The 25,446-nt window shown below is 44.6% G+C and overlaps 1 protein-coding gene across 4 annotated transcripts in view; it reads left to right on the top strand.

The window, feature by feature from the left end:
• Positions 1-325: 325 nt before the first annotated feature.
• The window catches only part of LRRC8D (leucine rich repeat containing 8 VRAC subunit D), a 130,728-nt gene continuing 105,607 nt past the window's right edge, over positions 326-25,446 (top strand). For 2 of the 4 annotated variants that reach the window (XM_073593177.1, XM_073593175.1), the window contains exons 1-2: positions 326-572; positions 19,739-19,765. The gene's annotated coding sequence lies outside the window, so the exon portion shown is untranslated. The remainder of the gene's footprint in view (positions 573-19,738; positions 19,766-25,446) is intronic. The other 2 variants (XM_073593176.1, XM_073593178.1) reach the window with 1 other exon arrangement.

The following is a 25,446-nucleotide window of genomic DNA, read 5'->3' as shown; positions in this document are numbered from 1 at the left end:
CAGCCATATGTTTTACTGGACAGCTTTTCCTTTCACTGGCATTGACTGGCAGGAGAAAAGTGCCCGGTTTTACTGGCTGCCAGTAAAAATAACAGTGTAATCTTTCAGTTTGTTTGCGCCCCTCCAAAAAATTTTGAGCACCAGCCGCTACTGGCTCAAGTGCTAAGCTTGCCTCATTTTTTTACCTTGTAGTATTGTTTGTGCAGACCTGTTTATTAGAACTCCTTTCCTCTTCATACAACTTACTAGATGGAATAGAAGAGCCATGGAGGAGCTCTGACTCGGCACACACGCACAGCGCCACCTAGACGCCATAGGCGGTACAGTCACGTCTATAGAGTGTCCGGGGATGCGGCGTGTTATCTATCGCTCGGCTCTCATCTCATCGCTCAATCTCCAGGAAAGAGCACCGAGCCGGCCGAGTCTATGTCTGTCCGTGTGTCCTGTCCCTTCTACACACAGCGAGCGCCCCATGCCGCCCTGTGCCACCCGCACTGCCAGCCTCTGACCGGCACCTGCCTACTGCGGAGGAGGAGGAAGAGGAGGGGAGAGCCGGACCGGGCACAGCTCAGGTGAGACCACCTTCACCACCCCCCCCCTACACTGGCACCGGGGGAGCACTGTGTGCCAGCACTGCCCACCCCTCTCCTGGGGGCATCGATCAGTCCATGTGCAGGACTCCATGGCTTCTGTGTGTCATACCAACACCTGATCCGGGCACACACATACCAGGGAACTGCCAGAAATCTGTTGTAGGTGTGCCATAGAGGTGCCAATCTGCTGTAGCTGTGCCATACATCCACAGTAGATCTGTTATAGAAGTGCCAGGGATCTGCCATGTATCTGTCATAGCTCTGCCATAGATGTGCCAGGGATCTAACATGTATCTGTCGTAGATGTGCCAGGGATCTACCATAGCTGTGCCATAGATCTGCCATATATCTGGTAGGGATCTGCTGTAGCATTGCCATAGATGCTCCAAGGATCTGCCATAGATGCACCAGAGATCTGCAGTAGATATGCCATAGATCCTCCATATATCTTCTGTAGCTCTGCCATAGATCCACCATATCTCTAGCAGAGATTTGCCATAGATGCCCAATATATCTGGCAGGGACCTGCTGTGCCATCGATCCACCATTTATGTGGCAAAGATCTGCCAGATATCTGGCAGGGATCTGCTGTAGCTGTGCCATAGATGTGCCAGGGATTCACCATATATCTGTCAGCCATAGCTGTGCCAAAGATTCAGCTTATATCTGACAGGGATCTGCTGTAGCTGTGCCATAGATGCACAATGGATCTGCCATAGATGTGCCAGGGATCTGTAGTAGCTGTGCCATAGATCCATCATATATCTGGCAGCCATAGCTGTGCCAAAGATTCCACTTGTATCTTGCAGGGATCTGTAGTAGTTGTGCCTTAGATGCACCATGGACCTGCCATAAATGCGCCAGGGATCTGCTGTAGCTGTGCCATGAATCTGCCATAGATGGGCCGTGGCCTTCTTTGTATTACTACTGCAGGTTAAATCTAAAGTATATCCAAAAATGATTTTGGCCATTTGCACAGTAAAAATAATCTAATGATGTGTGCCCCATCTCTGGCTGAAGCAGCGTGAGTTAGGGCACTTTCATACTGGCACGGGCATCGGCGGTAAAGCGGCGCTGTTTTTGCAGCGCTGTTTTTGCAGCGCTCTTAACCCCCGCTAACGCCCAAAAAAGGCGGCGGCACTGCCCATTGATTTCAATGGGCAGGGGCGCTGTCTGAGCAGTGCATACACCCCAGATGCTGCTTGCAGGACTTTTTTGAGCATCCTGCCAGCGCACCGCTCCAATTTGAAAACACTCGGCCTTTCACACTGGAATTTTTAGAGCTATATCACCTGTAAAGCACCTCAGTGTGAAAGTAGCCTAAGGCTGCGCTTTGTGGGTGCATTTAACCCTTTTTCGGCCATTAGCGGGGGTTAAAAGTGTCCTGCTAGCGGCCGAAAAGCGCCACAAAAACAAAACAAAAATAGCGGTGCTTTACCGCCGACGCCCCAGTGTGAAAGTAGCCTTACACATTATTTTTCCTCAGGCCCCTGTTGACATGAACTGTCCAGTGCTGACTTGTAGTTCCAGCTGTAGTATAGTGATCACTGTGAGTTGCTCACTTGGCACCTCCTCCATTCAGAAAAATCCTTGCATTCTTTTCAGTGAATGCAAGGTGCATTGGGGTTGGAGGAGAGGGAAATCATGACGCTCATCTGCACTTCCTCCAATCACAGAGCACCTTGCATTCACTGAAAAAAATACAAGGCCTTTTATGAATGGAGGAGGTGCCATGCGAGCAACTCTGTTATATCTGTACTATAACCAGAATTACAAGTCTCAGCGCTGGATGTTCAGTGCTAACGGGGCTGCTGCCTGAGTAAAAGTAAAGCTGGTCATTATATATATTTTGACGCCTCTGATGATATCCTATGGGATGAAACATGTCAGGCTGGCCGATGCAAGTACGCTGTGAGCCGCGGATTTTCTACTATACATCATGATGCCTGTATTTTTCTACTACCTGTAAGTGGACTACAATAAATGATTGTTTTTATACCTTAAGGGCTTCACTATTGCTACCTTATTTTCTTTCCATTTGGGTAACTTGTCATTTGTGAGCGTATATCATATTCATCCCTGTTTTGGAGTTTGATGAGCTGGTGGCTATATGTGGCCTGGATAATGATTTCCCTGTGATCGATCTGCAGTATTTGGAGTGTGACACCTTGATCCTCTGAGATTTATGATTACATGCCTTTTTATCATTACTTTTTGGTAAGCAGATTGGATTCACTTGGGTGTGGTGTGCTTTTTTCATGCACACTGAATCTGGTGAAGGGTCCTTCATATTCCCTATCTCTTCATTGACAGAACTGTTATATGATTAACGATAATTTGAAGCGCTGGATTTTGGACTTTTTATATTTTTGTTTGATGATCAACGAACTGTGCTGGCTGCTTCTCAATTATTTAAGATAGCGCATATCTCTATCTCTATCCATATACACACACAGAGTTGTGCTCATAAGTTTACATACCCTGGCAGAATTTATGATTTCTTGGCCATTTTTCAGAGAATATGAATGATAACACAAAAACTTTACTTTCACTTATGGTTAGTGTTTTGGCTGAAGCCATCTATTATCAATCAACTGTGTTTACTCTTTTTAAATCATAATGGCAACAGAAACTACCCAAATGATCCAGATCAAAAGTTTACATACCCTGGTGATTTTGGCCTGATAACATGAACACAAGTTGACACAAAAGAGTTTGAATGGCTATTAAAGGTAACCATCCTCACCTGTGATCTGTTCGCTTGTAATTAGTGTGTGTGTATTAACTGCCGGTTCACACAGGGGCGACTTGTCAGGCGACCTAGCCGCCTGACAAGTCGCCTCCCGTTCTGTACTATGGAACCGTTCTAATAGGAGCAACGCAAGTCGCTCCGACTTAGAAAAAGCTTCCTGTACTACTTTGGGGGCAACTTGAGGCAACTTGCATAGACTTCTATACAGAAGTCGTTTTGCAAGTCGCTGTGGAAGTTGTGTGCAGGTCGCCTCGGTGAGGCGACCTGCAAGTCGTGCCGCCCCTGTGTGAACCGGGGCTAAAGGTCAATGAGTTTCCGGACTCCTGACAGACCCTTGCATCTTTCATCCAGTGCTACACTGACGTTTCTGGATTCTGAGTCATGGGGAAAGCAAAAGAATTGTCAAAGGATTTGCGGGAAAAGGTATTAGAACTGTATAAAACAGGAAAGAGATATAAAAATATATCCAAGGAATTGAGAATGCCAATTAGCAGTGTTCAAAGTCTAAAAAATAAGTGGAAAATGAGGGGTTCTGTGGAAACCAAACCATGGTCAGGTAGACCAACTAAAATTTCAGACACAACTGCCAGGAAAATTGTTTCCTTCAGGTGAAATACAGGACTCTCTGAAAACATGTTGTGTGGCTGTTTCGAGATGCACAATAAGGAGGCACTTGAAGAAAGATGGGCTGCATGGTCGAGTCCCCAGAAGAAAGCCATTACTACACAAATGCCATAAAGTATCCCACTTACAATATGCCAAACAGCACAGAGACAAACTTCAAACCTGGCACAAAGTCATTTTTAGTGATGAGACCAAAATTGAGCTTTTTGGCCACAACCATCGTTACATTTGGAGTGGAGTCAACAAGGCCTATGATGAAAGGTACAGAGGTGGATCGCTGATGTTTTGGGGATGTGTGAGCTACAAAGGGCACAGGAAATTTGGTCAAAATTGTTGGCAAGATGAATGCAGTATGTTATCAAAAAATACTGGAGGAACATTTGCATTCATCGGCCAGGAAGCTGCGCATGGGACATACTTGGACATTCCAACATGACAATGATCCAAAACACAAGGCCAAGTCAACCTGTCATTGGCTACAGCAGAATAAAGTGCAGGTTCTGGAGTGGCCATCTCATTCTCCTGACCTCAATATCATTGAGCCACTCTGGGGAGATCTCAAATGTGCAGTTCATGCAAGACAGCCCTATAATTTACTGGAACTGGAGGCTTTTTGCCAAGAGGAATGGGCAGCTTTACCATCTGAGAAGATAAAGAGCCTCATCCACAAATACCATAAAAGACTTCAAGCTGTCATTAATGTTAAAGAGGGCATTACACGTTATTAAGAACTGGGGTATGTAAACTTTTGATCAGGGTCTTTTGGGTAGTTTCTGTTTTCATTATGATTTAAAAAGAGTAAACACAGTTGATTGATAATACATGGCTTCAGCCAAAACACTAACCATAAGTGAAAGAAAAGTTTTTTTGTTATCATTCATATTCTCTGAAAAATGACCAAGAAATCATAAATGGGCATGTGAACTTATGAGCACAAGTGTGTGTGTGTGTGTGTGTGTGTGTGTATGTATATATATATATAGATATACAGATTTATCCATGCACACTCTGTAGTATAGATGGATGAATGTCTTGCTGCAGCTATTGTAATTTGACATCTGGCCCCACCAGCTGTCAAAATCCCCAAACAGTGGCTGCATCTGATTGGATATTGGTGCTGCTAGTGTGACAGTTTTCTGCCCGGCTCCTTACATTTATCAGTCGGGGAATGTCGGGTGGTAAAGGGCTGACAGGGCCACACACTGTGCTTATCTTGGCCAATCCAGCTGGAAAAGGATGAAAAATGCTCCATGTGTGGATATGTACCAAACCCTGCACAGCCAGACAAGGGGCTCTCATCATTACAGGGGACGGGCAGAAATCATTGTTGGCCGTATTTCAGATTTAACACTAGTTGGCTTCTATTTGTCAGAATATTTTAAATGCAGTTTTTATAAAGCACCTCCAAAGTGCACTCACCCCTGGCAATCAATAAGAACATGTCACTTACTAAAATGATAATAGTACGCTCAAATCTGATTATTTCTGCTCTTAAGGTGTATTTCCACTTTTGCCATCTTAATTGAGACCCCCCCACTATATGTTTATTATGTGTTTCCATTCACACAGCAGTGCCCACTGTCAACCCTCCATACTCCTCTGCTGTGCATACTGCCCACTGTCATACCCTCCACATTTCTCTCCTGTACATAGTGCTCACTGTCATACCATCCACACTCCTGTCCTGTACATAGTGCTCACTGTCATACCATCCACACTCCTCTCCTGTACATAGTGCTCACTGTCATACCATCCACACTCCTCTCCTGTACATAGTGCTCACTGTCATACCATCCACACTCCTCTCCTGTACATAGTGCCTGAAGATAATAATAAAAATATATATATATATAATCTTTCTAATTGTTTCCTTGGAGCAGGTTGCTCATAGCAGGTAGCTACCTTGAAATGGTTTGCCTGTATGGACACAGCCGCTCATCCTAATTGGACAGAAGTGTGGGTTTGGGTGAGTGGCTCCAAATGCACTCTGTTTGCACTCAGGGCTGCTCACCTGCAAGCCTGTTAATTGGGACTACCTGCCACTGGCTGTGTCTATGCAGTCGCAGCATCCCCATACACTAAGGCTGGCCATACATTATACAATTTTCTTGTACAACTTTCCATATAATATAATATGAGGTCAAACCTAAACACTTTCAATGTGTATGCAAACGGGTAGGCCCTTGCACTATATAGTTGAAGGTAAATCTAAAGAAAATTGAGTAAGAAAATTGTATGGTGTATGGCCAGCTTTACACGGGCTGCCTGCGTTCAAGACTTGGTGGCTCAAGCCACAAGCGCACACCCACAGATATCACGGTCTATGGGCCTCAGTGCCTGTGTGAATGAGGCCCTTCCGAATAGCTTGCGATGTGCAATTAGGGAACAGATTTTGGGGATGATGCAATAACATCCATTTTGTACCTCTTAAAGCAGAACTACTCTGCATCTGAGCACCACAAACTAAAAATGCTGTTTAATTCATTTTTAATATTCAAAGCAAACTCCCTCATCCATCCATGTCTCAATGTTTTATTTAGCTGAGAAATCACTTTGAAAAACACCCCCTACAATTTCTGGCCGTGGCCATCTTGAGGGCAGATGATTCATGTAGCAGTTACTTTCTGGACTCTATCTGCCCTTAGCTCAGGCATGCAGGCAAGAGGATGTGCTTAGCTGAGAAAGCCCCTCCTCCTCTCCTAAAGACTCTTGGGATGTATGGCATCATTTGCCTAGGCCTGGAAACCAGAAAGTAACTGAAGAAATAGGGGAGAAAAAAGCTTAAAGTAGAGTTCCACCCAAAAGTGAAACTTCCGCGTATCTGCTTCCTCTGGTGCCACATTTGGCACCTTTCAGGGGGGAACGGGTACCTGTTTTTGTCAGGTACCCTTTCCCCACTTCCGGGAGACGGCGTGATGGCGGCGCCGTCCCTCAGAAGTTTGCCCCCCCCTCCTTCCTTCGCTGCCGGGCCAGTTAAAAAGCACAGTGCGCTTCGCTCATTCATAGCCAATTTCCCCTACTATGAATGGCGGCGGCAGCACCTGACAGCCTATCCGAAAATCAGCTGGGGTGCCGACATCGGACAGGTAAAAATATTAAGAGTCAGCAGCTGCAGTATTTGTATCAGATGACTTTAAAAAGAAAAATGTTTTTCCCACCGCAGAACTCCTCTTTAAAGCAAGCAAATATCATATACATTCCTATCTATTTACTAATACTAGCAGCATAAGGATTAGAAATAGTTCATGTTGATTGAGAGAGTGAAGTTCCGCTTTAAGCCTTGAGACCTCTTAGGCCTGGTTCACACCTATGCATTTTTTTTGTGCGTTTTCAGTTTTGCAGAAACATACTATAGTCCATTTAACATGGTTTCCTATGTGTCACCTTCACATCTGTGCATTTTATGGAAAGGGCCAGGAACTTTTTTCTGTTTTTTTGTTCCATAGACTTCAATGGATCAAAAACGTGTATTGAAAAATGCAAAATGCACCTGGAATATGCAAACTGCCACCTGCATAGGTGTAAATCAGGCCTTAGGCTTCCTCAAGCACACAGATGACCACAGCACCATTAAATCCAATGTGTCCCGACACATGGGGGCATTTACTAGTGCAGCATTCAGAAATGTAAAACTGACTTACCTGAGTCCTGTGTTTAGGGATGGGTAGTTTGTTATTTTTTACATATGTATGCGCTAAATGTGCGTAAATCTGTTAAATAATAATAATTATTCTAGCCACTGGAATGAACTTGCACATATACGCTTCTAAATGCACACACTTGTTTACTTTGCATTTAATTACACCTGTGGGTATGAGCCACCCCAAAAATACACACAATATACCTTTTTTTTTTTGTGTAAATGTAGTTCATTTGCTCCTAAATATTCGGTGATCCTGCCATGCTGACATACACCTGTGTCCAGGACCGGATTAACATAGGGGCTATTGGAGCTGCAGCTCCAGGCCCCTTACCTTAAGATAGGCCCATTTGCCTAAAAAAAAAAAAAAATTTACTCCGAGGGTCGTTGCTCGGTGACCAGGGTTCGCAGGGGGTAGGTAGCTGAAGACCTACCCCACTACTGGTCAAAATTTGGGGCTCCTATCATCTATGGTTCCAGAGATACGGGGCTCCTTGCACAGCCTGTCGGAATCTACGTACAGAGCGGCCAGTTTAAATACAAGCTGGCACACTCTGTTTGCAGCAGACTGAGAGGATGAGGTCACAGTGCCTCTCCCTACTGTCAGAGGCACTGAGCTCAATGGTCAGCTTGGAGCCTGCAGAACTTGACAGGCAGAACCGCCTGTCAAACTCGCCTATTGATTTCGATGGGGCCACTCTGCAACTGCAAGCCAAACTCACTCCCAGTAGCAGCATAGTCCAACAATGTAAAACTACCATTCAGCAATGTAAAAAAAAAAAAAAAAAAGAGTGTCAGTAGCACCTCATGAATGCCTGTCAGTTGCTGTTATACCACTTGGTGAAAAGCAATTCACCACAGATCACTTTTCAGAGGGCAGTAAGCATTACCGCAAATGTGAAAAAAACTTGAAACACATCATCCATTTTATACTCCCCACCAACCAGGTCACTCGCCATCCACTTCCCATGTTAGCCACCTCTCAGTTACTCCCCACCACCTGCTAATTGAAATCCCTCCATGACCACCTCACACCCCCCTGCTGACAGACCTCTCCCCAGCCTGTCCCCACACACCCTCTCATCTGCTGACCTGTGGATGGGGGGAATCACTCCCGCAGTGTTGTGTCCTTCCAGTGGGGAGCCTTCCCTACCCACATAATACAATGATCAGTGTTGCTAACTATAGCTGGCAGCACTGAATGTTTTGGGAAAAACCTGACAGGCTGGTTATACTCAAGTGGATTAATAGATTGACTTATATACAACCAGCTAGCCCATACATAGATAGACTATGGCTGGTCTCTGCTTAATTGGCTTAATTTCAATAAATGTATGGCCCGCTTAACCACTACGCAGTCCCTAAACATCCTTCCACAAACCTTTACATTTTTCCTTCTCAGATTCCTTCATCCTCCTCACCTGTACATAGTGCCCGATGTCCTACCCTCCACACTCCTCTCCTGTACATACTGCCCACTGTCACACCCTCCACACTCCTCTCCTGTACATACTGCCCACTGTCATACCCTCCACACTCCTCTCCTGTACATAGTGCTCACTGTCATACCCTCCACACTCCTCTCCTGTACATACTGCCCACTGTCATACCCTCCACACTCCTCTCCTGTACATATTGCTCACTGTCATACCTTAACATTAAATGTGAAAATCAGAGGTGTTCTGTCACATTAGCAACCATGTAAGGTCAGCAGGTTTGCTGTTGCTTTTAAAATTTAACATCTAAACAGTCCGTCCGATCTACAAATACTGTATTTATGCATATAAGCTCCGTTTTGTGTTGAAAATAGCTGTTAAATCTAAAACATCTGTGGGTGTAACAAGATGTCCGCTTGCCCCCTTCTCACTCTCTCATTACAGTACTGTGCAGGAGTGTGGGGTGTAGCAAGATGGCGGCGACGAAACGTCACTTCCTGACGAGACAGCGGCCGCCTCCGGGTGTACCAAGATGGCCGCCGCTCCGGAGCTAGGCCGAAGCCGCGGCCTTTCCTATGGCCGAGGCCACAGAGCGCTCAGCGGATCACGGGTGTGCCGATCCGCGGAGGTTGACCCGTGACGATCCGTTGCACCCCTACTGCCCACTGTGATACCCTCCACACTCCTCTCCTGTACATATTGCCAACTCTTTCTCTCTACACTCCTCTCCTGTACATAGTGCCCGCTGTCAACCATCCACACTTCTGTACATATTGCCCACTATCATACCCCCCACACTCCTCTTCTGTTCATACTGCCCACTGGCATACCCTCCACTGTGCATACTGTCCATTGTCATGCCCTGCACACTCCTCTCCTGTACATAGTGCCCACTGTTATCCCACCCATACTCCTCCTCTATGCCTCTTACCCACAAAAACAGTTCTTTAAAATTTTATATTGAATATCCTCAATGTTACCAGCTCTAGAATGGGCACACTTTTGTTAGTTCAACTAAAGGAAATCTCAGTCCATATTTGTTCTGCCTATTATTAGGATTCATTTAATTTTGTGATTACTACTGTGATGTATAGAGGAACATAGGGGATGTCAGCTACTTTAAATATACCACTGGTAAAAAAAAAAAAAAAAGTCCCTGAAAATATTTTTTAAATGTTGGCAACTATGCACGGAGGTAAAACACTACTTTTTAGAGGCCCTGAGGTAGGTTATGCCATAATGTACTAGAATGCACAGCATATTAGCACATTACGGTAGACTTGCCTGTCGGACTGAGCCCTGCAGTGCTGCGCTGAGATCATCCGGCGGGTCCCGGGCACTTCCATATTCACCTGGTCTTCCTTCCAGGTTCTGTGCCTTCGGTGACTTGCCTTGACCAGGCTGCGTTGCTGTCACTCCCACGCATGCTCATGCGCATCCTCTCTCTCTCTCTCATCCTCCCTCCCTTACACCTCACCCCTCTCTCATCCCCTTTCTCTCTCTCTCTCATCCTCCCTCTCTCTAATTTAATTTGTTATAACAAAAAATTGTTTGCATATTTTATTTATTTTATAAAAAGCCCCACCAAAATCCTCAGCACCAGGCCCATGATGTTCTTAATCTGGCCCTGCCTGTGTCTCTGTAGTGTGTTTGTCTGCCCCGCCTTCTTCCCAGCCCCATTCTGTTGATTGACAGAAGCTTCCAACAAGAGCCTCATTATCAAAGCTGAAAGCACCACAGATGGGTAACATACCACCCTGCTGTGTGTAATGTCACTCTGCCCGCCCACTGGCCTGTCACTCTGCCCGCCCACTGGCCTGTCACTCTGCCCGCCCACTGGCCTGTCACTCTGCCCGCCCACTCGCCTGTCACTCAGCCTCTACCTTGGAGACAGGAACGTGAAGGGAAGATGCGTCATCATAGGATTGCAAATAGAAGAGGTACATAACCCTCCTTCTCTTTAGAAGTCGATACAATTTTAAAGGGTTGGTTAACCTTTATCAAAAAACTGCCCATGTTTATAAGGGGTGCCTGCGGATAAAAAACAAACCGTGCGTCTTTGACCAAATTTAAATAATGCCCTTGCTATAGGTGTAGGCCATTTACAGACCTCGTGCAGCCTGAGTGAAGCACTCTGAGATAGCATCACCATTTCCTTTCTTGTTTCTAGTATGTTGCTAAGACACTTCCAGACGTTGCTGGTCCCTCCACCACGAGCTCTCAAGCCCACGCACAAGTAGTCCACTGTCTCCTCCATTGCAGGGGAGACAGAAAGCACGTGAAGCGGGTGTTTGAATTGGCTGAGAGTGTCTTAGCAACATCCTAGCAACTGCCTAGCAACAAGACAGGATGGAATGATGCAGTGTTTCAGTCAGGATTCAGGAGGTATGTAAACGGTCTACACCTATAGAAAGGTCATTATTTACAGTCCAGTCAAATCCTAACACTATTTAAAAGTGCTCCCACACCCATTCTATGCCTATTCTAAGTTCCCTGTGAGGAAAGATGTGCATTTACCTATTCTGTTGGTGCTCCGGTCACATAATTGGGTCCCAACTGGCTTCAGTGTAGAGAAGGGAAAGCTAACAATAAATGACGTCACCTCTCCTCTACACTGAAGCCGGCTGCTGGAGAGATCATGTGACTGGACCAGGGTGACCCCAGAATAGGTAAGTATGCTAATTTTTCTTTTACAGGGTATTTAGAATAGGCCTAGAATGGGGGCAGGAGCAGCTTTAGGTATAGTATGGATTTGACTGGAATTCTACTTGAAGAAAAGTAGAATTCTAGTCAAAGCTGTACAGTTTGTTTTTATCTACAGGCGCTCGTTGTCTACATAGGCTGTTGGTAATGGTGAACTAACCCTTTAATAAATACAGGGGTAGATTTACTAATGCGATTGCGGTTGCACTTCTTTTCCTTCAGAGCTTAGTAACTGTGGTAAAATTTTCACTTTGTATAGAATAATTAATCGTGTGCAAGGAAAATAAAGTAAACAGCACTTTTGCTTGCACATGATTGGATGATAGAAATCAGCAGAACTTTACCAGATTTACTAAGCTCTGAGGAAAATTAATGCAACTGCTCTTGCAAAGTGCACAGTCTATTTTCCTTTAGTAAATCGGTCCCACTTTCTGCTACATTACTATTGGCTTTGTTATTGTTGTAATTTGCTATAGATAAGGGCAATGAAAGATCAGAATCAGGCACCACATCCTATTGGATAAATAGAGACAACTGCCAAAAAGAGCGGGACTTTAAAGGTGCCAAAAAAGTACACAACTTTTTATAAAAATATGTACATTTTAATATCAATTTCTTTAAAATGATAATAAATGTTCAACCAACGTTTGATTCATACAACAGTGCAGCCACTTCTTGCTCTACATGTTTCGCCCCAAAGGAGCTTCCTCAGGAGCTTTAAAGGTACTGCATAAAGTTGATACTATGAAAGAAACAGTTGTGAATATTTAAAGAGTTATATATAGAGCCCTTGCACACTGGGGCGGCGGCGGCGGTAAAACGCCGCTATTATTAGCGGCGTTTTACCGTCGGTATGCGGTCGCTAGCGGGGCGGTTTTACCCCCCGCTAGCGGCCGAGAAAGGGTTAAATACCACCGCAAAGCGCCTCTGCAGAGGCGCATTGCCGGCGGTATAGCCGCGCCGTCCCATTGATTTCAATGGGCAGGAGCGGTAAAGAAGCGGTATACACACCGCTCCTTCACCGCTCCGAAGATGCTGCTGGCAGGACTTTTTTTACCGTCCTGCCAGCGCATCGCTCCAGTGTGCAAGCCCTTGGGGCTTGCACACTGGGATGACAGCAGCGGCACATTCGGGGCGGTTTGCAGGCGCTATTATTAGCGCAATAGCGCCTGCAAACCGCCCCAGTGTGCAAGGGCTCATATTGTGACAATCATGTCAAAAAGAAACGCAAATCATATATTAAGCATAATTACATAAACTTCTTAAATTATAAACTGAGAATTTGTGCCTACCAGATGCTTTAAAATCAAAATGCTTCAATCATTTGAATAATTTCAGTTCCTCTATAGCCTAAGTCAGAGGGACAAGTTGCAAAAACGGGGAGAAGGAAATGTTCTGAAATGTATAAGATTAACACATAAATTTGAAATATATAGACATTGTTTATCAAAAGAGGACTATGGTTGTCTATGGGTAAAATAGATTGACCTTAGAGCCCTTGCACACTGGGGCGGTTTGCAGGCGCTATTGCGCTAATAATAGCACCTGCAAACCGCCCCGAAAGTGCCGCTGCTTTCATTCCAGTGTGAAAGCCCCGAGGGCTTGCACACTGGAGCGATGCGCTGGCAGGACGGTAAAAAAAGGCCTGCCAGCAGCATCTTCGGAGCGGTGAAGGAGCGGTGTGTATACCGCTCCCTTACCGCTCCTGCCTATTGAAATCAATGGGACGGCGCGGCTATACCGCCGGCAAAGCGCCTCTGCAGAGGCGCTTTGCGGTGGTATTTAACCCTTTCTCGGCCGCTAGCGGGGGGTAAAACCGCCCCACTAGCGGCCGCATACCGACGGTAAAACACCGCTAATAATAGCGGCGTTTTACCGCCGACTCTGCCCCCCGCCCCAGTGTGCAAGGGCTCTTATTCAGAATAGATTTCAAAGTAGAACCAATTGGTTCCTCATTTCCCTGGAAAGCGTAATTTGCTGCTGGGATATGAAAAACCTTTAAAGTTCCGCTCTTTTTGCCAGTTGTCTCTCTTTGTTATTGTTGAGTTCACAAATAACTTGGAGCTGAATTCCAGGAATTAAGCCACTTCCTAAAATCTGCTGGCTTACTATGGGTTACAGGGTTAGTTTACCAAAAAAACTGCCAATGCAGGTAAGGGGCAAGTAAACTGTGCAGCTTTGATTAAAGTTATATAATGCCCTTGCTTTAGGTGTAGGCCATTTTCCCCACCCGAAGTCTGACTGCAAAACTTCCAGAGATGGCAACATCTTGTCCAGTCTTGTTGCTAGGTTGTTGCTTAGACACTTCAAGCTCTTAGTGAATACACCGCTCCTTCACCGCTCCAAAGATGCTGTTTGCAGGAGTTTTTTTTTCTCTCCTGCCAGCGCACCGCTTCAGTGTGAAAACCCTCGGGGCTTTCACACTGGAGAAACAGTAGCGGCAGTTTTAGGTCGGTTTGCAGGCGCTATTTTTAGCGCAATAACGCCTGCAAACCGCCCCAGTGTGAAAGGGGCCTTACTGCTCACTCCCACTATCACATGAGTAGAGGTCGGCCGATATTTGGCTTTTTTTACTTAATCGGCATCGGCCGATTGTGCTGATAAAAAAAGCCAATTATAACTTCAGCGGGACTTGCAAATGACTTCTGTAATAGAAGTCAGTGCAAGTTTTCTGAAGTTTTCTTCTCTCCTCCTCTGGGCAGCCTGCCAAGTCTGATAAGAAGATACATTGTATCTCTTTCAGGTTCTTTTATCAATAGACTGAACTCCGTGGAGAAGTTTGCAGTTTAACCATTTAAAGACTAAATCTTTTCTGACACTTGTTGCTTACAAGTAAAAATCCTGTATTTTCTGCTAGAAAATCACTTAGAACCCCCAAACATTATATATATTTTTTCTAGCAGAGACCCTAGGGAATAAAATAGCGGTTGTTGCAATATTTTATGTCACACGGTATTTGCGCAGCGGTCTTTCAAACGCAATTTTTTTTTTAAAAAATACACTAATGAAATAAAAAAAAAAAAAAGCAGTAAAGTTAGCCCATTTTTTTTTGTCCAAAAGTTTTGATTACCTGTTTTTGTGTATTTAATATTTAAGATATAGTTATTTTTTAATCTAAATTATACATACTGATTGGAGGTTTGTTTTGTTTAATAAATGTTTAAATATAAAAAAATTTTCTGTATCACTTATTACTTAAGGCTGCTTTCACACTGGAGCAGGCATGCGTTGACGGTAAAACGCTGTTAGTTTTAGCGGCGCTTTACTGTCATTTTAGCGGCGCTATTCGGCTACTAGCGGAGCGCTTATAACCCAGCTAGCGGCCGAAGAAGGGGTTAAATGCGCCCCTGAAGCGCTGCTGCCGAAACGCTTTGCAGGCGCTTCGGCAGCGGTGCGCATTCATTTCAATGGGCAGGAGTGGTGGAGGAGCGGTATACACACCGCTCCAAAGATGCCGCTTGCAGGACTTTGTTTTAACATCCTGCCAGCGCATCGCCTCAGTGTGACAGCACTCGAGCTTTCACATAGACTGCAGGGGAGCCGTTTTACAGGCGCTATTTTTAGCCCAAAAGCGCCTGAAAAACGCCCCAGTGTGAAAGGGGTCTAACTGTTAGATTTTATGCGATGAAGGGAAAAAAAAAAAGAAATCGGCCTAATATATCGGCCCAAAAAAATCGGCATCATATATCGGCCATCGGCCACCGCGATTTCTAAATATCGGCTTTGGCATCGGCCAGAGAAAAACCCATATCGGTCGACCTCTACACATGAGCGAGCTCTCAAACCCCCGCACATGTGTTGTCCACTATTTTCTCCATCGCAGCATTGCTGAACTCAGCGCTACTGTGACATGGGAGAGAGAACACATTAGGGGGGTCAGAATAGGCTGGGAGTGTCTTAGCAACATCCTAGCAACAAGACAGGATGAGATGATGCCATCTCTGGGAGCTCTTCAGCTAGGCTTTGGGAGGTACCTAAATAGCCTACACATATAAAAAGGTTGTTCTGTCCCTTACTTGCATAGGCAGGTTTTTTGGTAAAGGTGAACTAACTTTTTAATTAAAAATACTCTCTTCTACATTACTGTTTATTTTATTAGTGTGGAGTTCACAAATACTTTAAAGCTGAATTCTAGAAATTCAGCCACTTTCTAAAATCTGCTAGCTTACTACTATGAGGTAAGTGCAAGGAGATGTTTGTTACCTCCTGGACTTATCTCATTAATTCACATCTGACAGTTTTACTGGGCCCTGTGGGTACAACTGCTACACTCTAGGCGCTCTGACAGGGGAGACACTGTCTTCTCATACACAGCATCCCTTTGCTGACCATTTTCTGAAGACTTTGTATTTTGTAAATGGGTTCACATAATACAAATTTATGATTGGACAGGAGAAGGGGAGAGGCAGGCACAGTGGCAACTGTGACCAGAAGTACCAGCATCTGAGCGCTGGAAGTATAGCAGTAGCTGTGCTCCCGAGGCTCAGTAAAAATAAAAATTGTCAATTAAGTCCAAGAGGTTGCATGCATCTTGTTGGACTTCAGACCCCATTAACACTGGGGCACCTTTCAGACGTTTTACCACTAAAAATAGCACCTCTCAAGCCACCCCAGTGTGAAAGCCTGAGTGCTTTCACACTGGGGCGGTGTGCTTGCAGGACGGGAAAAAAAGTCCTGCAAGCAGCATCTTTGGGGAGGTGCAGGAGTGCTGTATACACCGCTCCCTAAACGCCCTGCCCATTGAAATCAATGGCCACTGCTGCCGAAGCGCCTGCAAAGTTATTCGGCAGCGCAGCAACACGGGCACTATTAACCCTTTCTTCGGCTGATAGTGGGGGTCAAAAGTGACCGAAAAGCACCGCTATAACGCCGCTAAAACTAGTGGCGCCGTACCACTAATGCCTGCACCGCCCCAGTGTGAAACGGGTCTAAAGAGGAGTTCCAGCCTGTATTAAAAAAAATTAAAAGTCAACAGCTACAAATACTGCAGCTGCTGACTTTTAATATAAGGACACTTACCTGTCCAGGGAGCCCATTGGCTTTGTGTGCAGGCACCGGTATCCTTATTAAGGGAAACAGGAAGTGAAGCCTTGTGGGTTCACAGCCTGTTTCCTACTGCGCATGCGCAAGTCGTGCTGCGCTTTCTGAATAGTCCCGCTGTCTTCTGGGACCTGTGTGTGTCTCCCAGAAGGCAGCGGGGGGAAGGAGGAGGGGCCATAAATGACGTAGGTCACCGCAGCGCCCTTACACGGAAATGGGAACGAGTACCTTTTGAGGTTTTGAGTTTGACGCGTATCCGCTTCCCCCTCCCCCCTCAAAGGAGGGGAAGCAGATAAGCGGAGGTTCCACTTTTGAGTGGAATTCCGCTTTAACGATTGGGAATCCAGAACATTTTAGAAAGTGGCTGAATTCCTGGAGTATAGTTTATAACTGATAATGGGATCTGCCAGCACAGTACAGACAGGGTTAATTATGGCAAACAGAAATCTAAAGCCCCCTTCTTAAAGTGTGTTTTTTTTTTGTTTGTTTTTTAAACCCAATTCAAAAAATGACTCTTTTACTACCTTTATTAGAAGCCATCTGTGTCCTTTCTAATGTCAGCATAGGGCAGCCCAGCAATAAAAATAACTGTAAATCCTCCACAGCTGCAACTTCCTTTATGAGGGTGATTACGTTCGCTCTACATGGTTCCACTGAATGTTGGAATGTGGCCACCCTCCTCTGCAGCTCCCAGCATGGACTACAGTAAGATGTGCTGATGCATCCAGCGTGTAAAATCAAAAGGCGAACGCCCATTGATGAACTTGCTGCCCGCAGGCTTCAGAGTGACAGTGGGAACAGATACTGGTCTTCACCAGCAGACACTTGTGGGTGATACCAGCCTGAAATAAACAAAACGTCATGCATGCGCAGTTGCATTGGAAGGTGCATAGAAAGTTGGGACTTGTAGGTTTAGGTGAGCGGTGCACGTGATCACAATATATGTGCATTGCTTGCACACAGAGCGGACACATGGAGGCTTTCCTACAATAACAACAGAAAAACCTATTACTAGGGTGTAAGCTAAGACAATGGTGTATTACTGGTTCTTAAAGCTGTATTAAACCCAAATGCAAACATTTATTATATTGCTGTTTACCCAATCTTAGATGTGATGGCTGCATTCATTTTCTTTTTTAGGCTTGCTTTCTTCTATTTTTCAGCCGGCGAGTCTGTTATTTTTTAAAAGACCAAGCTCTCCAGCAGAATGTATCAGTTACAGAAATGAGACAAACCATTTAACACTGGCAGGGTGCTTACAATAATCAGTTTTGTTGTATTTATGTAATCTGTTATCCCAAAAGAAAAAATAGTTTGATGTAACTGATTATAAAGAAATTGAGTTTGGCTTCAATATATTAGTGTATCTAAATCCGCTAGTACAACTAACACTCCCCATCACCCCAAACTGACAATGCTGCTGTCCAAAGGTGCCCCCTGTGCTCATTCATCCAGAGTGGGGGTACTCTAATGCAGGAGGTGTGTTAATGGGCAGATCACCAGGTGAAAACAAAGGGGGAAAAAGCCTAAAACTCAAAGGATTGGTAAGCTGCGATGTAATACATTTCTGGTTTTGGATTTATTACTGCTTTAGCCACTTGAAGACCTGGCTTTTTCTGGCACGTTTTGTTTACATGCAACATTCATACGTTTTTTTTTTTGTTTTTTTTGCTATAAAATTACTTTGAACCCCCAACTATAATATTTTTTTTTAAAGCAGAGGACCTAAAGAATAAATTGGTGTTTTTGGCAATTTTTTTATGTCACACGGTATTTGCACAGAGGTTTTTCAAATGCAATTTTTGGAAAAAAATAAAACTTTTGGTGTAAAATATAAAAGATAATGTTACACCGAGTAAATAGATACCAAACATGTCACGCTTTAAAAGCACGCCCGGCGACAAATGTTGTAAATTTTACTATCCATATAGGCAAAGCTTTAAAAGACTTTACAGGTTACCACTTTAGCAGGTACATGATTGTGCGGCAAGTGGTTACAGAGGAAGTAAACCCTGATGGGTTTTACGTCCTCTTTTGTTCCCTGGAAAGTAAAAGCATAATGGGCTAGTATGCATTATGTTCCACTTACCTGCAAACGAAGCCCGCAATGTCCCCGATGTTGGCGCCGTCGATCGTCACCCCTCTTCCTTCCTGGGCCCTGGACTCCGGCTCTGTGATTGTCCGGAGCCGCGCGACATCACTCCCGTCGACGAGCTGACGGTCACAGCACGCTGCTGAAGAAAGGGCACGATCGTGCCCTTTCTTCAGTGTGCATGCGCCGATGATGTCCGCGCAAGTGTATATGGCAAATATTTCCTAAACCGTGCAGGTTTAGGAGATATTTTCAGTACCTACAGGTAAGTCTTATTATCGGCTTACCTGTAGGTAAAAGTGGTATGTAAGGGTTTACAACCACTTTAAATTGAGACTTTAATTAAACATCGAACGTTTAGTGACACTTTAACATTATATAGAAGAGGAAAGTTGGTAGGATTTTTAACCCCTTAATGCCAACAGTACACAGATATGCAGTCTCACTGGACTGGGCTTTTCTCCGTGGGGCCACATATCCGTATATCTGTCTTTGTGCTGGGAGCGTGCCACACCCTTCACTCCCAGCACAGGGATCCAGGTCTCAGCGGGAGCCCCGGGTCTTGTACTAATGATCGGGACCCAGAACTCCCGGTTCTGCAATTGTCAGGGGCAGGAGCATTTATTTTGGGTTGTTCTTTGGTGGTAGGTTTTTTTTATTTTTTTTTTATTTTGGGACAGTTTTCTTTTGATTAAAAAAAAAAAAAAATCAGGAGATATCCATAGCTATTTACCACCAACTTGTCCTGAAAAATACCAAAGGTATAATCCACCAGTAGTTGTGATGATATGTACGGTTTTACTAACCTGTCAAAGTTGCAAAATTGTGCTTAAGCATTAACATTTGTTTTACCCTTAGGCGCGAAGGGGTTATACAAGTTAGGAGGTAAGCAGCAATTTTTATTTATTTTTGAAGCTATGCTATGTCAATTGGAACATGTTACAAATAAATATAAAGTAGATGTTATCCCAATTTGGCTGGAAAAGTGGAAATACACTTTAAGATATTGTCACTGCATCTTGCGCAACCTTACTTAATATTATGTGTTATACAATAGTAACATTGAATACATTTAGGGCTTCAGTTGCTGTATGTTTATCTACCTTATTTAATAATGTGGTATTGTTCATTAGTAACAATGAATACATTTAAAGCCTAATTGAATTCTCACTCTAAATCCATTCCTGGTGCTTCAAACCAAAGCAAAAGCTGTTATATAATATTTTATATTTTACATTTCAAAACATCAACAGTCTGAGTAGGAAAGTCTTTCCCCTGCTAACAGCTGCAGTGTGGGGCCCTTGCTATCTGTAAATAAGCAGTAGGCTCTACACAGAAGTCCCTGATTAATTAGAAGGATAGCTTTACAGACAGTTCTGGTGCAGTAGAAGCATGTCAGACTTCTGCAGAGAGACCCCTGCTTCCACACAGAGAACAAAGACCCCACTCTGTAGCTGCTGATCTGCTGACAGCCTTAAAGCGGAATTAAGCCATCCTATCCTTTTACAGCCAAGGAAGCTGCTTCTGTTTGATTTGCAACTGCCATTGTGCTACGCATGTGATCAGTTATGACACCAGCCATTTGATGGTATGATAGTTTGGTTGAAGACACAAGCGCAAGTGACAGCAATCCCAGTATTTCACCAGGATTTCAGGAATGTAACTGTTTTTTTAAACCATTAAATAGATGAGTTTAGTTCCGTTTTATGATTTACTGCTGTTCAGGGGCTCTGGGCTTCAGCAAAATGGCAGCCTCCAACAAGAAGAATAAATAAAATGCCGCGCTATATTAAGATTACCAATGTGATATGACACATAAAATACATGAATATCTTAGTGCAAACCGTGCATGATATTAAACATAATAACATATAATATATAAAATGTCCATTGTGCTGGGAAATGAAAACATTAACAGATGAAGAGTGACGCACTATATTGAAGTAACCAATGTGATATGACACATATAAAGAAAGTGCATGAATGACTTTTATGTCATTGTACTCACATCTTCCAGGTGCTGAAGCGCACCACTCTATAGCAGATAAAAGAAAAAAAAATGATGCAATAGCTTGTCCATTTGCAGCGTTCAAACCTGCTGCCTACTACACCGTCCTGTCCCCTCCCCTACGCGTGTTTGACACAGGGATCAGTCACGTGTCTTCCTCAGGGGGATTGTTTTTTCTTTTATCTGCTATAGAGTGGTGCGCCTCAGCACCTAGAAGATGTGAGTACCCAGATTGATGTTTTATAAATAAAATATGTTTTAAAATGATAAAACACCATTTAGACTTTATTTTTATCAGGATTCCAAAGAGCTTCAGTCACATAGAACCCAGGGGTGGTTCAGAGGCGTTTTTTGACCAAACTTACGTGTGCCGTCAAACGCCCTGAGGTGAGCAGATTCACACGGGGTGGTTGCACAAGTTTGTTGTCACCTTGTCAACTTTGAAGCACCATCACAGGATTTTGCTTTGCCAGCACAATGGACATTTTTTATTTTATTATTTAATATTATGCACATTTTGCACTAAGTCATTTATGCACTTTATTTATATGTGTCATATAACATTGATTACTTCAATATAGTGCGTCACTCTTCATCTGTTATTGTTTTAATTTGACAGCACAATGGGCATTTTATATATTATATGTTATTATGTTTAATATCATGCACGGTTTGCATTAAGATATTTTATGTATTTTATATGTGTCATATTACATTGGTAATCTTAATATAGCGCTGCATTTTGTTTTTATATATTTATACACTTATAAGATTGTGATCAGTGCCAGCAGCTGTATCAATTTAGAAGGTTCTGAGTCATTCGTTTTGTTTGCTCGCAAGCTTTTTCAGTTTACCTCCAACAAGAAGAAACAAGAACAATTATTACTGAGGAATGTACAGTATCTCACAAAAGTGAGTACACCCCTCACATTTTTGTAAATATTTTATTATATCTTTTCATGTGACAACACTGAAGAAAAGACACTTTGCCCCAATGTAAAGTAGTGAGTGTACAGCTTGTATAACAGTGTACATTTTCTGTCCTCTCAAAATAATTCAACACACAGCCATTAATGTCTAAACTGCTGGCAACAAAAGTGAGTACACCCCTAAGTGAAAATGTCCAAATTGGGCCCAAAGTGTCAATATTTTGTGTGGCCACCATTATTTTCCAGCACTGCCTTAACCCTCTTGGGCATAGAGTTCACCAGAGCTTCACAGGTTGCCATTGGAGTCCTCTTCCACTCCTGCATGATGACATCACGGAGCTGGTGGATGTTAGAGACCTTGTGCTCCTCCAGCTTCCATTTGAGGATGCTCTACAGATGCTCAATAGGGTTTAGGTCTGGAGACATGCTTGGCCAGTCCATCACCTTTACCCTCAGCTTCTTTAGCAAGGCAGTGGTCATCATGTTGGAATACTGCCCTGGGGGCCAGTCTCCGAAGAGAGGGGATCATGCTCTGTTTCAGTATGGCACAGTACATGTTGGCATTCATGGTTCCCTCAATGAACTGAAGCTCCCCAGTGCGGGTATCACTCATGCAGCCCCAGACCATGACAACCCCACCACCATGCTTGACTGTAGGCAAGACACACTTGTCTTTGTACTCCTCACCTGGTTGCCGCCACACACACTTGACACCATCTGAACCGAATAAGTTTATCTTGGTCTCATCAGACCACAGGACAAGGTTTCAGTAATCCATGTCCTTAGTCTGCTTGTCTTCAGCAAACTGTTTGCGGTTTACTTGTGCATCATCTTTAGAAGAGGCTTCCTTCTGGGATGACAGCCATGCAGCCAATTTGATGCAGTGTGCGGCGTGTGGTCTGAGCACTGACAGGCTGACCCCCCACCCCTTCAACCTCTGCAGCAATGCTGGCAGCACTCATACGTCTATTTCCCAAAGACAACCTCTGGATATGACGCTGAGCACATGCACTCAACTTCTTTGGTTGACCATGGTGAGGCCTGTTCTGAGTGGAACCTGTCCTGTTAAACCGCTGTATGGTCTTGGCCTCCGTGCTGCAGCTCAGTTTCAGAGTGTTGGCAATCTTCTTATAGCCTCTGCCATCTTTATGTAGAGCAAAAATTATTTTTTTCAGATCCTCAGAGAGTCATTTGCCATGAGGTGCCATGTTGAACTTCCAGTGACCAGTATGAGAGAGTAATGCCCTGTACACACGATAGGATTTTCCGATGGAAAATGTGTGATAGGACCTTGTTGTCGGAAATTCCGACCGTGTGTGGGCTCCATCACACATTTTGCATAGGAATTTCCGACACACAAAGTTTGAGAGCTTGCTATAAAATTTTCCCACAACAAAATCCGTTTATCGGAAATTACGATCGTGTGTACTCAAATCCGATGCACAAAGTGCCACGCATGCTCAAAATAAATTAAGAGACGAAAGCTATTGGCTACTGCCCCGTTTATAGTTTTGACGTACGTGTTTTACGTCACCGCGTTCAGAACGATCGGATTTTTCGACAGCTTTGTGCGACCGTGTGTATGCAAGACAAGTTTGAACCAACATCCGTCGGAAAAAATCCATGGATTTTGTTGTCGGAATGTCCGATCAATGTCCGACCGTGTGTACAGGGCATAAGAGCGATAACACCAAATTTAACACACCTACTCCCCATTCACACCTGAGACCTTGTAATGCTAACGAGTCACATGACACCGGGGAGGGAAAATGGCTAACTGGGCCTTTTTGGACATTTTCACCTAGGGGTGTACTCACTTTTGTTGCCAGCGGTTTAGACAGTAATGGCTGTGTGTTGAAATATTTTGAGGGGACAGCAAATTTACACTGTTATACAAGCTGTACACTCACTACATTGTAGCAAAGTGTAATTTCTTCAGTGTTGTTACATGAAAAGATATAATAAAATATTTACAAAAATGTGAGGGGGTGTACTCACTTTTGTGAGATACTGTATGTTCCTTGCTAAAGAACGGGGCTTGACAAATCACACATGCCAGGTCACCATGGCAACCAGAAACCGCGTCCCGGCACCTGAGCTTCCGCCAGCCCACTCACCGCCAGCGCCAAGCGTGAGCAACTCCCATTGCCTGACACCCCGGACATGCACTATGCCTGCAGCAACTTAAGATATATGCTTATTGAAGTTGTTCCACTTGTCAAGGGCTTCAAACCAGGCTGTGATCAGCGCTTCAGCCGCCCGCTGGCTCTCAGATCAGCACTGAAAAAGTCCTCACCCTTTGCCTCCCAGCATGGGATGAACCGCCAGTCCAGGAAGCATAAAGGCTGCCCCACTCCTTCCAAGATGGCGCTGGGCTCAGTGAGCTGCTCGAGGGACAGCGGCTCCCCTAGGTTAACCTGCTGACTCTGAAGACAGCCAAAACATCTTCCCCCGACAATCTGCTACCTGCTGGATGCTCCCCGGATGCATCTCTCCTTTCCCTGGTGCGAGATGAGTTGGCCAAGGTATCGGCCACCATTATTCCTGAGTTCTGGAGGGAACTCTGAGAGTTTGGACACAGCGCTACCTCACTGGAGGTCCACATGGATGCCGCTACCACACTCCTAGAGGGACACGAGCAAGACCTGGAGAAGGCTCTGCCTGAATTAGAAGTCCTCAAAGACCAGCTAGAGAACATGGAAAATAGGTTTAGGAGAAGCAACTTGCACATCAGGGGCCTCCCAGAGAATGTAGTTGATCTGCAGGGTACTGTACAGGCCCTATTCCAAGAATTAGCACCTGATCTTCCTCTCGAATGCCTGGAGATGGACAGGATTCATAGAGCCCTGGGCCCAAAGTGGGACTCTGGTCCTCCTCGTGACATTCAGGTAAAAATGCATTTGCTCTAAAGAACTCCTTCTACAAGCGGCCAGGCTCTCATTGTCCCTTCAATTCCAGGGCCATAAATATAGCTTCTATGCTGACCTCTCACAAGTTACCCTGCAGAAACGCGAGCAATGGGGCCCTATTTGATGGCACTACAGTCAGCTGGCAAATGAAGGAAAAAAAAACTCCAGGTCTGCTGCTAACTGGCAGCAGAGTCAGAGCCAAAGTTTCTCTCTTCCTCTCCACACGCGGTCACCCCTGTGCACCCTCCGCCCCCTCCCTCAGCAGGCCCGCTGCCACCATGCACAAAGGAGCGTGGGTTCCCCTCTCCCTCAGCACCAGCCAGTCCATGTGCACCATGGCCCACCCCTCTTTCTCCCCGCCAGTCCCCACGTGCGACGCTGGAGGGTAGCACGGAGGCGAGCAGACACAACACACACACATCAAAAACCTCAGCCCCAACAACCTCAAGTGTCAAATCCCCACACTCCAAACTTTTTTACATGGGTGCATGTATGTGCACTTTTAAAAGGACCTATGGAAATGAGTGCTAAACATCTGGAACACATGTAAATGTATTTGAGATTTTGTTCAGCATTTGCATGGTGGGACAGTAACCACTAACCACCATGCAGCTAACCAGCCAGTTACTCAATCTTTGGAGCACTTTCACCGGCAAATGAATAGAGTTGTGTGTAACCCTAGGTTCACACCTATGCGTTTTTTAGTGCGTTTTGCAGTTT

This window comes from Aquarana catesbeiana, linkage group LG07 (genome assembly GCF_042186555.1).
Source record: "Aquarana catesbeiana isolate 2022-GZ linkage group LG07, ASM4218655v1, whole genome shotgun sequence".
In the NCBI taxonomy this organism is placed as follows: Eukaryota; Metazoa; Chordata; class Amphibia; order Anura; family Ranidae; genus Aquarana; species Aquarana catesbeiana.
This window is presented reverse-complemented; position numbering and strand designations above follow the sequence as displayed.